Source organism: Azolla caroliniana, unplaced genomic scaffold (assembly GCF_043228905.1).
Source record: "Azolla caroliniana isolate FFs.n. ecotype wild unplaced genomic scaffold, voAzoCaro1.0.p SCAF_6, whole genome shotgun sequence".
Lineage (NCBI taxonomy): Eukaryota > Viridiplantae > Streptophyta > Polypodiopsida > Salviniales > Salviniaceae > Azolla > Azolla caroliniana.
In genome coordinates this window covers 10,855,268-10,869,271 of record NW_028230441.1, presented here as the reverse complement: position 1 = coordinate 10,869,271, position 14,004 = coordinate 10,855,268, and positions in this window count along the sequence as shown.

The window sequence follows — 14,004 nt, the reverse complement described above, 5'->3', positions numbered from 1 at the left end:
AACTGGCTCACCACTCCGACTGCGTATCCTATATCCGGTCGAGTACAAACCATTGCGTACATCAAGCTCCCGACGGCAGAGGCATTAGGAATCTTCATCATATCCGTCTTCTCTGCTTTCGTCTTCGGGCTTTGCTTGCCGGATAGCCTGCAGTTTGCCGGAAGTGTCGATCCGACCGGTTTCGCTTCTGACATGTTGAACCGGTGAAGCACCTTTGTCACGTACTTCTCCTGTGACAGCCATAATTGCCTCTTTGATCGGTCCTGAATGATGTGCATCCCCAACATCTGTCTTGCCGGACCCAAGTCTTTCATTGAGAAGGTCCGGTTGAGGGCCTTCTTCAGCATCTGTATTTTGTCTTGGTCCCGTTCGACGATCAACATGTCGTCCACGTACAGAAGGAGTATCAAGAAGTCGCCTCCTTCGAACTTCTTCACAAACACGCAGTGATCGGCCTGCGACTTGTGGTACCCTTTATCGGTCATGAAGGAGTCGAACTTCCGGTACCATTGTCGGGGAGCCTGCTTCAATCCATACAAGCTCTTCTTCAACCGGCATACCAGGTGCTCCTTCCCTTTCCCCACGAAACCTTCTGGTTGCTGCATGTAGATCTCCTCTTCGAGGTCGCCGTGAAGGAATGCCGTCTTCACGTCCAGCTGCTCTACCTCGAGGTCCATGCTTGCTGCTATACTCAGCACCGTCCGGATGGAGGTCATCTTTACTACCGGGGCAAATATCTCGTCGAAGTCCACGCCCTTCTTCTACTGGAACCCCTTCACCACGATCTTGGCTTTGTATCTCGGGGGGTTGCCGGCATCTCCCGGTTTCAACTTGTACACCCACTTGTTTCGGAGTGCCCGCTTTCCTTTCGGCAGCTCCACCAATTCGTACGTATGGTTCTCATGCAGGGAATCCATCTCGTCCTGCATGGCACTTAACCATTTTCAGCTGTGGGTGTCATCCTCCGCTTCTTTGAAGCTTTCCGGCTCCCCCTCATCGGTTAGCAGAACATGCTCTGCATCTGGAAATCTCCGGGGGGCCCTTCTCTCTCTGAGAGGATATCTCCGTCTTTGGGCTTCGGTAGCCGGCTCCTCCATTTGCTCTTCATCCGAATCCGAATCCGGTTCCGGTTCCACACTGAATAGTTGGAGCTGGTGAGCTTGAACATGCTGCCAAACGATTCGTCCATTTTCTGTGTCGATTCGCTCTGATACCACTTGACGGGAACTCAACGCTCCTTATGCACAACGCTCGGCCACAACCGAGCTTAGAATGATACACAGAAAGAACGGGAAATAAAACACGACACAGAGAAGAGGAAGATACACAGGAGGTTTACGTGGAAAACCCCAAACTAGGGGAAAAACCACGGCAGCCCACAGGCTACAAACTGTCACTATGTAGTAATGTACAAAACAGTGAGTTCACGGAGGCAACGACCTCGTGCTCACGATCTTCGCCACAGGCGGCGGTTACAACAGAGGCAACGACCTCTTTCTCTCTCTCCCTCTCTCTGTACACTGTTACGTGCTCTCTCTATGACAACACTTAAAATTGACAACCACAATTAAAAGGTTGCCCTAAGTCATATTTATACTAATATGACTTTTCGGCTATTTACAAATGTAGCCTCGATGGGCTCTCAGAAACATATGTACGAATATGTCTCTTCCTCCGGTTCGCACCGGGTCTGTGTCATCCGGCTCTCCGTAGCCGGGTACTCCTCATCCGGTTTCGGCCGAGGCCGCGAGTTTGTTCATCGGCACTGTTCTTCTCCCTTCCCATCCGGAGGGACCTGTCTCCCAACAACATCCTGTGTACTCTTCTCTTCACTGTGTCGTGCGTTCATTACCCGTTTACTGTGTTTGATTCTAGGCTCAGTTGTGGCCGAGCGCTGTTTATCGGGAGCGTGTATTCTTGTCAGGAGAAGGGCACTTCAACTGTCGCTACGAGCGAAGAATAACTTCTTTTCATTTGTGAACATGCAAGGGCAAATCTCGCAAATGAGGAGTGCACTTGGGTGATTCATTCCAGTGCATCGTTCCATATAACTCCCTCAAGAGAGTGCTTCTCATCTTACACAATCAGTGACTATGGCTATGTAAAGATGGGAGATAATGGAGAATGCAAGATAGTCGGCATTGGAAGTGTATGCCTGACAACGTCGACTGGCTATCGGCTCACCCTTAAGGATGTTCGACAGATGCCCGATATCAGGTTGAATTTGATATCGATTGGAAGAATGGATGATGAAGGCTACAGTCGTAGTTTTCGAAATGGCAAATGGAAGTTTTTGTCGGGGGTGTTGAATATGGGTATCTAATGGCCCTATTCACATTGTCTGTTGGACAATCTAGGTTTAGGACAATTATGTAAAAATGTCAAAGGGCAGTTGCCCTAGCCCAGTTGGTATATAAAGGGCTTTGTAACCTAGCTCATAAGGTTGTTGTTGTTGCTATTGTTACAGAGTTGTTGCCTCCATTTTATTGTAACCATTCCTTGAATATGAGTTTTACATTGTGTGCCTCTTGAGAGTTCTCTCTCTCACTTTGTTCTTTGATCTTACTTACACATGTTAACCTGGTGATCTTCATCGTAATATGTTGTTTATGTTTCCACACTAACGACCTCAGTTCTCAACATCTGGTATCAGAGCAAAGGTTCTTCAACTACCAGTCGCCATCAGTCTTCAACTTGCTTCGTCTCCCTTGAAGAACCTGAGTGCAAGATCCAATCTAGAGAAGAGAAAGAAAACTGAAGATTTGCACTCCGCTTCGTTAGATCACTCTTAAGGTAAGCCAGTCGGCTGTACCTTGCCTCTGTGTTTAGAGCCATTAGGAGTGGAATCTCTATCAAATTGGTCTCGATCGTGTGCTTTACCATGTTAGACACTATCCACTTATTTGTTGCAACCTCTCAAAGCAGATCTTGCTCCAGGAAACAACTCCTATTTGTGCTTCATTCGTCCAGACGACATTCGGGAGGACCAGTCAGCTCAATCTATCTCATCGTCTTAGTCACTCGAAGCAGGATTGACGTGGATAATTGGCATTTAATCTATGATTGGTATTTTCTTGAAATCGACATTTGAAAGCCAATCGGCTAATCGGCCCATTCATGTCCAATTCAGCTAAGTCAATCGACTGTAACCACATCGGACAGAATCCGTCAATAAGTCAAAATCTGATTCGACTTGTGTTCGAATCTGACTAGAACAATATCGGGTGAGCCAGTCGGCTGCATCCCACCACCATTTGTAGTAAACTCCGAACAAAGTCTAAGAAGCCGACACAGATGGCATCAACATCCGGCTCATCAGAGACGAGTCTAAGGAAGTTCGATCCATCGAACTTCAACTTCTGGAAGGAGCAGATGCAAGACTATTTGATAGTCCAGGGTTAGATAGATCCAATCGAGAACGAAAACCCTCCAGAAGGAATCAAGCTGAATGAGTGGAGAAACTCGATAGAATTGTCCGAGCCACCATTTGGATGTACCTGTCGGAGTCAATGTACTTCATAGTGCAATCGTGTTCGACCGTCTTTCAACTATGGAAGACATTGTCAAACACTTATGAGAAGAAGGTTGCCACCACAAAGGTATATTTGATTCAGGCCTCTACAACCCGCGGATGAACGAGTACGAATGTTTAAGCTCCCAGATTTCGGCTCAGGGGACAACAATCGAAGATGAACTGAGAGCAATGTTGCTTATGAGTAGTCTTCCCCCTTCCTGGGAAACTTTTGTCACAACCGTGTGCAATGCTTCTACTTTTTTTGTGAAGTACTCTGAAGTTACGAGCGCAATACTGATAGAGGCAACTTAGAGGAAATCGTTTGCGAAAGATTCGATAGATGAAGCATATGTAGTACAAGGTTCAACTGACTGGCCGAACAATCGAGGAAGAAGTTCTTCCCGACAGTCGAACAACTGGCGAAGTTGGACCAAGTCCCGAAACAACTGAATCTATAACTACTGCAAGAAACCGGGTACATCAAAGCTGATTGCCGTGCATTCAAAACCAAGAATGATAAGGCTCAGTGAGCTGATCAAAAGAGTGGCTGGCATGAGGAGGTTAATTATGTCGGCTCTTCAGCCGAAGTATTGTTGACTGACCCGAACATACTATCCTTTGAAAACCTAGTCGAATAAGAAGTTATGCTTACGAATGAGGAATTGAGCACATGGATCTCGGATTCGGGTGCGTCCTACCATGTGACCCCTCACAGATCCTAGTTTTGGCAATATTCAGCCCGACACTCCGACTCAGTACGAGTTGGAAACTCACAACAATTCTCTATAATTGGAATCAACACTGTAAAGCTCAATCTCCCGGGAGGCTCTACATTAGTACTACACAACGTTTGACACATTCTTGAGCTCTCAAGACCATTGATCTCAATCGAATGTTATCCCCTTCTCTAGGATACACCTTCGATTACTCCCCTGAGTAATCGAATCAAGGAATCGTGGTTGCATAGGGGACTTAATATAGGGCCGAACAATTACATGATAGACGATCAAGATTGATTTGCACTTATGACTTATAAATAATAGAATTGTAAGTAAAGATTAATATGAAATAAACACAGAGGTGACCCCAAAAAATATTGGTATTGATTACTGAATATATCGATTATAAAGACAATACAAGCCAACTATATATCGGTTACTTTCTCTCTATACAACGTACATATATCTGTATTCTCCCCCCCCCCTTCAGTTATTCAAGCGATATATATATATAGCCTATTATTTCCTTGACGCGCTTCAACTACTCCCTCTTGATTCTTGACCTTTATTCCCGACTATTTGTATTCCATTTTACCTTCCTCGGTTGTCGGTGCTCGGGTCAATTCTCCTTTTCATACTGAACTACTTGTCTCCTTTTTAAGATTCGTTTCACACTTCGTGCCTTTTGTCCCACGTATTACATCAGACAGCTTGACGAACACAACATCCGTGCTTGCTTCTCATCAGGAGGGTGGACACTCCACAGGGGGAACCTCCTACTTGCTCGAGGTTCGAAAATACATTCTTTGTACCCGCTATTTGTCCCACTCAGAGAGGGTGACTTATTCCTGGTTTATATTCCTATGTCATCATTATGGCATGGACGACTCAGACACCTCAACAAGGTCGACATCACACATCTATCTAGAGCCAGATATATCCCCAAACTATCCTTCTCCGATCATCAATTCTGCGATCATTGCTAGTATGGCAAATAGATAGCCGCATCACACCCGATAACAACACCGAGATAATCAAGTCCACTCGATTTGGTCCACTCGGACGTCTGTGGCCCTATGCCACATTAGTCTCTCAGAGTGCCTTGTATTTCGTCAGCTTCATCAACGACTTGACTCGGAAGGTGTGGGCTTATTCGATCAAAACCAAATATCGGGTGTTCTCGATCTTTTCCGAGTAGCTCTCTATGGTAGAGAAATAGTTTGGTCGAAAGTTGAAATGCCTTCAAACTGACAACGGGGGAGAGTTCAAGTCTAAAAAATTCGACAAATTTTGCTGATAGCGTGACGTTCGACGTGAATATACGACACCCTATAGCCTAGAGCAGAATGGAATTGCCGAACGAATGAATTGGACAATTCAAGAATGTGTGGTATCCATGCACCAACACTCCGGATTATCGGATGGCTTCTAGGTAGAGGCCCTACTTACGACAATATACATAATCAATATGTCGTCGAGTAGGCCTCTAGGACTTCAAATACCTCACGAATTATGGACCAAAAGGAAGCCGAATTACGACACGCTGAGGATTTTTAGATGCGAGGCATACACCCTCATACCGAAAGACGACCATCGCAAATTACAATTGAGGTCCAAGAAATGTATTTTCCTTGGCTATGGACCAGATGGAGAGATCAGATACTGACTCTAGAACCCTGAGCACAGATAGATTGTTCGAAGTTTGGACGTAGTGTTCAATGAGTCGGCTATGCACAAGACAACCGAAAGGCCTATTGAAGTCTGAAGGGTAACCTTTTCAGATGTGCCAACGCTTCACGAGAACCAACGTCATACGAAGAACCATAGACATCAACCAATTTGACCACATGGCATCTGGCGATGGAGTCGGAAATGAACTCCTGGGGAAACCTGTTGAGCGGACAAGCTCAACTAGATCCAGATCGGCTGAATAAGCCGAAGCCGGATCGGTCAGTGTTAGTGTCGGTTAGAGGCCTACGATCCTAGCCTAGTACATATGCATATTTTTAGGAGTTAGTGTCAGTCGCTCGTATGAGCATTGATGTACATGTCAGTACTTTTGTCAGTCCTTTTAAGGACTTGTATAAAAGTGCTCATTGAGCACATTGTATGTATAGAGTATTATTTTTGAAATTGAGTTTGTGTTGTTCTACTCTCTTTGTCTCTCATGTGTACACTATATGTTCCAAGCTCTCCATTAAACCTGTGTTTGTTTTTTGTTGCTATCCAGTGAAGCCAGTTCTGTCTACAAGCTTCCGCACGCTATTTTTACATGGTATTAGAACACGAGGGTTGAAAATCCTCAGCTGTCGACACGAAGTCTGAGAAGACTAGAGGAAACCTAACTTCCGGTAAGACCAAACCGAAAAGAAAAGAAATGGATAGAGGGATGGCAAGCTCGCTTTCGACTGAGAAGCTTGACATAGAAGGACTTCTCGGCATGGGAACAAGGAGCGAGCAGAGTGCTATATTGTCTCGTGTCCTATGTGCAAGATCAGATGCTTGGCTACATCAGAGATGCAAAGTCGCTGAATGAGTCCTGGGAAAATCTCAGAAAGATTTTCACCACCAGTACCACAACCCATAAGTTGCAGCTCTGACAAGAGCTCAACAACATCTAGCAAAGAGACATGCCGCTTACGGACTATGCCACCAAGATAAAGGAGATTTGCGACACATGTGGGTTCGTCAACGTGATGGTGGACGAAGACGAGATGGTGCAGTTTTGCCTTAGTGGTCTAGCACAGAGGTACGGGCCTATTCAGACAGTGATTTGCACCCAGGAGAAGGCACCATCCTTCTTTGACTTGCAGTTGATGCTGATGGTTGAAGAAAACCATGCGAGTAAGTCGAGGACCACTCAACCGGACAACCGGATGTTGTACACGGAGGTAGATTGGCCTTGTGGGCGTGGAGGATGAGGTGGGTCGACACACAATAGAGGTGGCCAACAAGAGTAGAATCGGAGGAACAGAGACATAGCTGACAACCGTTTCGGACCCTCCACGAGCAGGGGGGGTCAAGGCGGCGCCGGAAATCGGCAATCGAAAGCCGATACAGAATGTTGGTATTGTGGCAAGAAAGGCCACTGAGAAAGCGAGTGTTGGAAGAAGCACGCCGATTTGGATAAATCCGGATCTGGTAAGGCCGGACAAGGGAATCGATAGAGCTCGCACTACGTAGAAGGATCGGAAGGATCTAGAACCGGAAAAGGACCAACCTTTGTGATGAAGCACAAGTCGAACTCGATGAAGAAGACCACTTCCAAATAAGAGGAAGTGTCGTACATTGACTACGGAGCATCGAACCACATGAAGAGCCACAAAAAGTGGTTCACATATATGGAAAAACCGGAGCAGCCGTGAGTTGTCAAAACTGGAGACGACACCCCTCACTCGATCGAGCATGTTGGAGAAATCTCTCTGGGTCATGTTGGACAAAAGGGAAAGCTAATGAATGTTTTACATGTTCCAACAATCATGAAGAACCTGGTGTCGGTCGGACGAGTCGTTGACCAGAGGATGCAAGTACTGTTTATGCATCTCGGGTGCTTCATCGAGGAAGAAGGCCAAATCATTGCGGAAGGGCATCAGGATGGGAGGATGTTTATTCTCGACAGTAATGACATTGGCATCGCTCTATTCACCAAAGGAAAAAAAGTCGAGTCGGACATCGGCTTATCGTAGGCCACGACAACTACCAGAGGCTTCAAGATCTGCAATCAAAATAGGTGGTTTTCGGATTGCCGAAATTTAGTGGCCAGAAGGCCCAAATATATGAAGCCTGCCAACTCGGGAAGCAACACCGGCTTCCATTCCCCATCGAAAGAAATCAGAGTACTAACAAGCTCGACTTAATACATTTGGATGTATGGGGACTGACACAGAATGATAGTCTTGGCGGGAGTCGATACGTCGTCTCTTTCATCGAGGACTACAACCGACACATGTCGATCGATCTCATCGAGAAGAAAAGCGAGGTCTTTGACTATTTCTGGAAATGGAGAGAAAGTTCAAGTGGCTACGGTTGGATGGCATAAAACAATACTTTTCCGGCCAATTCAATAGTTATTTGCAACAGAAGGGAATTTGGCGAGAATTCAGTTGCAGATACACACCGGAACAAAAAGGTGTGGTCAAAAGGAAGAATTGGTCGATTGTGGAGGGGACTTCGGCGATGCTGGAAGAGAGGAGCATGCCCAAGTTCTACTGGACCGAAGCGGTCCGGACGACTGTCTACATCCAAAACCGGATCGGGGACAAGGTGTTAGCACAAGAGCTGTATTTCGGGCGGAAGCCAAATTTAAGGCACTTGAGGATATTCGGAAGCATTGCCTATGTGCATATGCCGGATGAGAGGAGGAGAAAGCTGAACCCAAAGTCGGAGAAGCACCTACTAGTTGGCTACTCTCATGAGAAGAAGGGGTACAAGTGCTACAACCCTCGAACTAAGCAAGTTCGAGTGAGTTGAGATGTTGAATTCGAGGAGTCGGCATGCTAGTACTCTCTACCGACTCCAACCCCCGACTCCGACCCGATTCTGGATGCTGAGGCCAGTGAGCCCAAAATGACTTGGGCAGAAGACGAAGAAGGATTCGATACTCTAAATGAGAGTCCGATCTCATTTCGACTGAGGGGGCCGAATGAAGAGTTGAGTTGGAAAGACCAGCAGGATAAAGAGCCGGCGAGTAGTGGAGACTCGACCATGCCCTCCTCACGCAAGGAACCGAGGAGACGGTTCACGCGAAAGGAGAACGGGAAGAAGATGCCAGAATACGACACCGGTAGGGATGAGTCGAAAATGAGGGAATCCGACTCCGGCAGCAATGAAGACGGACATTTAGGAACGAAGTCCGAGTCGGCCAAGAGGGCCTTGAAATCAGCTAATGAGAAGTTACGCTGATTGACCCGCCAAAAGAACCTTGTAAAATTGTACGGTTATAATGAGTACATGGCACATCACTATGCATACATGACGAAAGTGGCGGAAGTGCGTGAGCCGGAGAGCTATGCAGAAGCGGTAAAGGACGCACATTGGCATGCCGCGATGGAGGAAGAAATGCGGGCACTTGATGCCAACGACACATGGGACCTATTTGACCCTCCCCAACATTGCAAATCGATAGGTTGCAAGTGGGTGTACAAGGTAAAGTATAATGTTGACGGTTCGGTCAACCGGTACAAGGTCCGGTTAATAGCCAAAGGATATGCGCAGACCCAAAAAATTGATTACGACAAGACCTTCGCTCTGGTAACGAAGATGACGACGGTTCGTGTGGTGCTAGCGGTTGTTGTAGCAAGGGGGTGGCATCTTCACCAAATGGACATGAAGAATGTGTTCATTCAAGACGATCTTGAAGGATTGGTCTACATGATCCAACCCCCCGGTTTTGAGTCGGAGATGAACAATGCAACAGTGTGCTGACTCAAGAAATCGCTTTGCGGCATGAAGCAAGCACCTCGTGTTCGGAATTCGAAGATCATGCAATGGTCGCAGAAAATGGGGTTTGCGGCCTCGAAGTTGAACTCTTCACTGTTTATCCGGAAAGGTCCGGAAGGTCTGGTATATATCCTGCTATATGTGGACGATCTAGTTATCACTGGAGCCAGACTTGCTGAAATCGACCGAGCGAAGTCCCAACTGTCGAATGCATTCAAAATGATGGACCTAGGGGACCTTCATTATTTCCTTGGGATCGAAGTGATCCATACCCCCAATGGCATATTGCTCTCCTAGTGACACTATGTGTTGAGTATGTTGTACAAGTTCGGCATGACTGAGAGCTGACCAATGTCCACACCCCTGGACCTGAACCTGAAGCTACATCCCAACTCCGGACCGGCTTGCAACAAGAGACGGTTCCGACAAAATTGTCGGAAGCCTTATCTACTTAACAATCACCTGACCTGACATCAACTATCCGGTTGGGATGATAAGTAAGTTTATGCAGAAGCCAACCGCGCAACACCTTCAGTGTGTGCACCGAATACTCAGGTATGTTAGCGGTACTACGGACCGAGGACTGTTATACCGACACGGTATAACCGAAAAACTAGTCGATTATACAGATGTCGACTAGGCCAGTGATGCATCAGATCGTTAGTCCACTTTCGGTTATATGTTTTCTCTAGTGTAGCACGACTATTGCGTGGAGCAACAAAAAGTAGCCAAAAATGGCTTTGTTAAGCACTGAGGTTGAGTATTGGGGCGCTACCATCGCCACCTGTGAAGCCATCTGGCTTCTGTGGCTATTGCAAGACCACCAGATCGAAGTACCGACTCCGATCCCGATCTATTTGAACAACATGAGTAGCATGCAAGTATCCAAGAACCCCGTGTTCCATGCTCGGACGAAGCACATAGAAGTGCATTATCACTTTATTCGCGAGCGGGTCTTGAGCAGTGAAGTCAAACTCTGGTATGTTCAGACGGATTGATAGGTTACCGACATCTTCACGAAGGCACTTAGAACTGGCAAGTTGCATCACTTTTTGGAGATGCTTGGTCTTCAGCATCTCAACGTGCCACACTTGAGGGGGAGAAAGGAAAAGGAGGAAACAACCAAAACAAGGGGAGACAAGAAGAAAAAGGGAGCCGAGTCGACTGAAGAAGTTGACACATTCGAAAAAGTCGAAACTAGCAGCGACGCCAGTAGAGTCAAGAAGGACAAAGCTGATCGAAGAAGAAGTCCAGGACCTGGACATGGTCTGATGTGGTCAAGGGTCTGAAGATCGAGGACGAGTTGGAGACAACCAACTCGGTCAAGAGCAGGAATGAATCGGAGGCAGTCCATTCAGTTCAATAGTTTGATTTGGAGGAGCCGGATTAGGTGAAGGCCAAATGGACGAGAAGGCAACGGAAGTTGGCACCAACACGGAGGAACCGACGGGTCGAGAAGCGCTAGAGTCACAACAACGAAGGAGTTGATATGGGCCTTATGAGCAGACAAGCCGACCGAGAAGGTCGAGGTGTGCGGAACCTGATGGGTCGCAGAGTGCGAGCAAGGCGGGAAGACGCTAAGAGGAGCAACAGGAAAGGACCGACAGACACTAACACCACGATCCGACCTCAAGTTGAGCTTGAGGGGGAGAGTTGAGCTAAGAAGCTCAACCAGATCCGGATCGGTATGCAGATCGTTATTCAGAACCAAGAGCCGTATCAAAGTGTTGGATTGGATTGTAATTGGTAGGTCGTTAGAGGCCTATGATCCTAGCCTACTACGTAGGCATATTTTTAGGAGTCAGTGTCAGTCGCTCATATGAGAATTGAAGTACATGTCAATACTTCTGTCGGTCCTTTTAAGGACTTGCATAAAAGTTCTCACTGAGCACATTGTATGTATAGAGTATTATTTTTGAAATTGACTTTATGTTGTTCTGCTCTCTCTATCTCTCCCATTTACATTGTATGTTCCAAGCTCTCCATTAAACCCGTGTTTGTTTTCTGTTGCTATCCGGTGAAGCCAGTTCTGTCTACAAGGTTTCGCACGCTATTTCTATAAAACCAAACTTGGGACTTGGTAAAATTACTGAAAAATCGACGTGCTCTTCCATGCAAATGGATCTATAGATTAAAAGAGACATCCGATTCAGCCACCCCCAAGTATAAGGCCAAATTAATCGCGAAGAGTTTTCGACAGCAATATGGCGTCGACTTCGAGGAAATCTTTTCACCAGTGGTGAAAATGACCACCCTTCGATTCATGCTTGGCGTCATGGCAGCTGCAGACATGGAGCTGATTCAGCTAGATGTAAAAACGACATTCCTCCATGGTGACCTAGCGGAGGAAATTTATATGGAGTAGCCGAAAAACTTTGTGACTTCCAACGAGGAACATCTAGTCTGCCAACTCAATAAGAGTCTTTATGGTATGAAATAGGCACCGCGACAATGGTATAAGAAGTTCGACGACTTCATCCAATCAGTCGGCTTCTCAAAGAGTGATGAGGACCACTGTCTTTTCACCAAAATAGCTCAAGATGGGTCTCCCATATTCCTCATCATCTACGTGGACGACATGGTACTCTCTGGTCGACATGCCAGAGAACTCGTCAAACTTGGTCGGCAACTGCAGTTGAAGTTTTCCATGAAGGACCTTGGTTTGCAAGATACATTCTCGAGATGAAGATAAGTCGGAATCGGAATCGACGATTGTTTCTGTCTCAATCTGACTATATTGGACGTGTCCTAGAACACTTCAACATGCAATCGGCCAAATCTACTTCGACCCCACTCCCCATTAATCTTCGGCTAGCATCTCAGCGAGACTGCCCTACATCTGATCGAGAGGGAGACGTTCTGAAGTTAGTACCATACGCACTAGCAGTCGCCTACTTGATGTACGCGATGGTCGCGACACAACTTGACATTGATGACGTCGTTAGAGTCATCAGTAGATTTATGGCATAGTTAGATACACTGACTCAGACTTTGCTGGTTGTGTGGACAGTTGAAAATCGACAACTGGATATTGTTTCAAATTCGGCAATGAAGTGATTTCGTGGAAATCGAAATTACAGGAGTGCATTGCCACATCAACGACTGACGCCGAATACGTAGCCGCGTTCGATGCAACGAAAGAGGCCTTATGGCTCAGTTGGGGCTGGCATACACGTTTCGACAAGTCGACTCTAATTCGGCTCAAGTTGTCTTCAACGACAGACAGGGTGTTGTTGCTCTATCAAGAAATTTGGTTTAGTACAACGCCTCCAAGCATATCAACGTTTGATATCACTTTGTTTGGGACTGCGTCATTTCAGGGAAATTTGGCCTTGAGAAGATATCTATATCCGACAATGTCGCAGATGGGATGACCAAGTGTCTTTCGGCAGATTGATTCTGATCCCTTCGGCACCAGATGGAAGTAGAGAAGAATCGGTCCGATTGAGTCAGACATTCAGGACGTTCTCGGACAATCGACATCGATAGTTCGAAGCTCGGGTTTCGTTCTTCTAACCCCGGCCGATTCGACTTTCTGTTCTCGGATTTTGCCTGCTCGAACAAAACTGATATGTTCAATACCTTTGTATAATCTGTAAATCTTATTTATTCTTTCTATAGATTTTTGTTGTATACACCCATTACGGGGGAGTGTCGAATACGAGTATTTAATGACCGTATTCACACTAACTCTTGGACAATCTATGTTTAGGACAACTATGTAAATATATCAAAGGGCAGTTGCCCTAGCCCAATTGGTATTTAAAGGGCATTGTAACCTAGCTCATAAGGTGGTTGTTGTTGCTATTGTTAGAGAGTTGTTGCCTCCATTGTATAGAAACCATTCTCTGAATAAGTCTATTACATTGTGTGCCTCTCTCTCTCTCTCTTTATTCTTGGATCTTGCTTACAGATGTTAACCTAGTGATCTTCATTGTAAGATGTTGTTTATGTTTCCGCACTAACGGCCTCAATTCTCAATAGGGGGAACGTCATAGTGGCCCGAGCACAGAAACAAGGGACATTGTATATGATGCAAGCCAAGTTGTGCAAGGATAAAGCAAATGTGGTTGCTGACTCGAGTGGAGAGATATGGCATAAGAGTCTTGGCCATATGAGCGAGACGGGAATGCATATCCTAGCCGACCAAAAACTCTTTCCAAAAGTGAAAGGAGTGCACTTGGAGAAGTGTGTCGACTACTTGGTCGGAAAGCAGAACAGAGCAACATTCCACTCAAGACCACCAAAGAGGAGAGAATGTGCACCAGAATTGGTCCACACGGATGTGTGCTACGTGGATGCTTCATTGCATCATGGTGGATAATAGTTTGT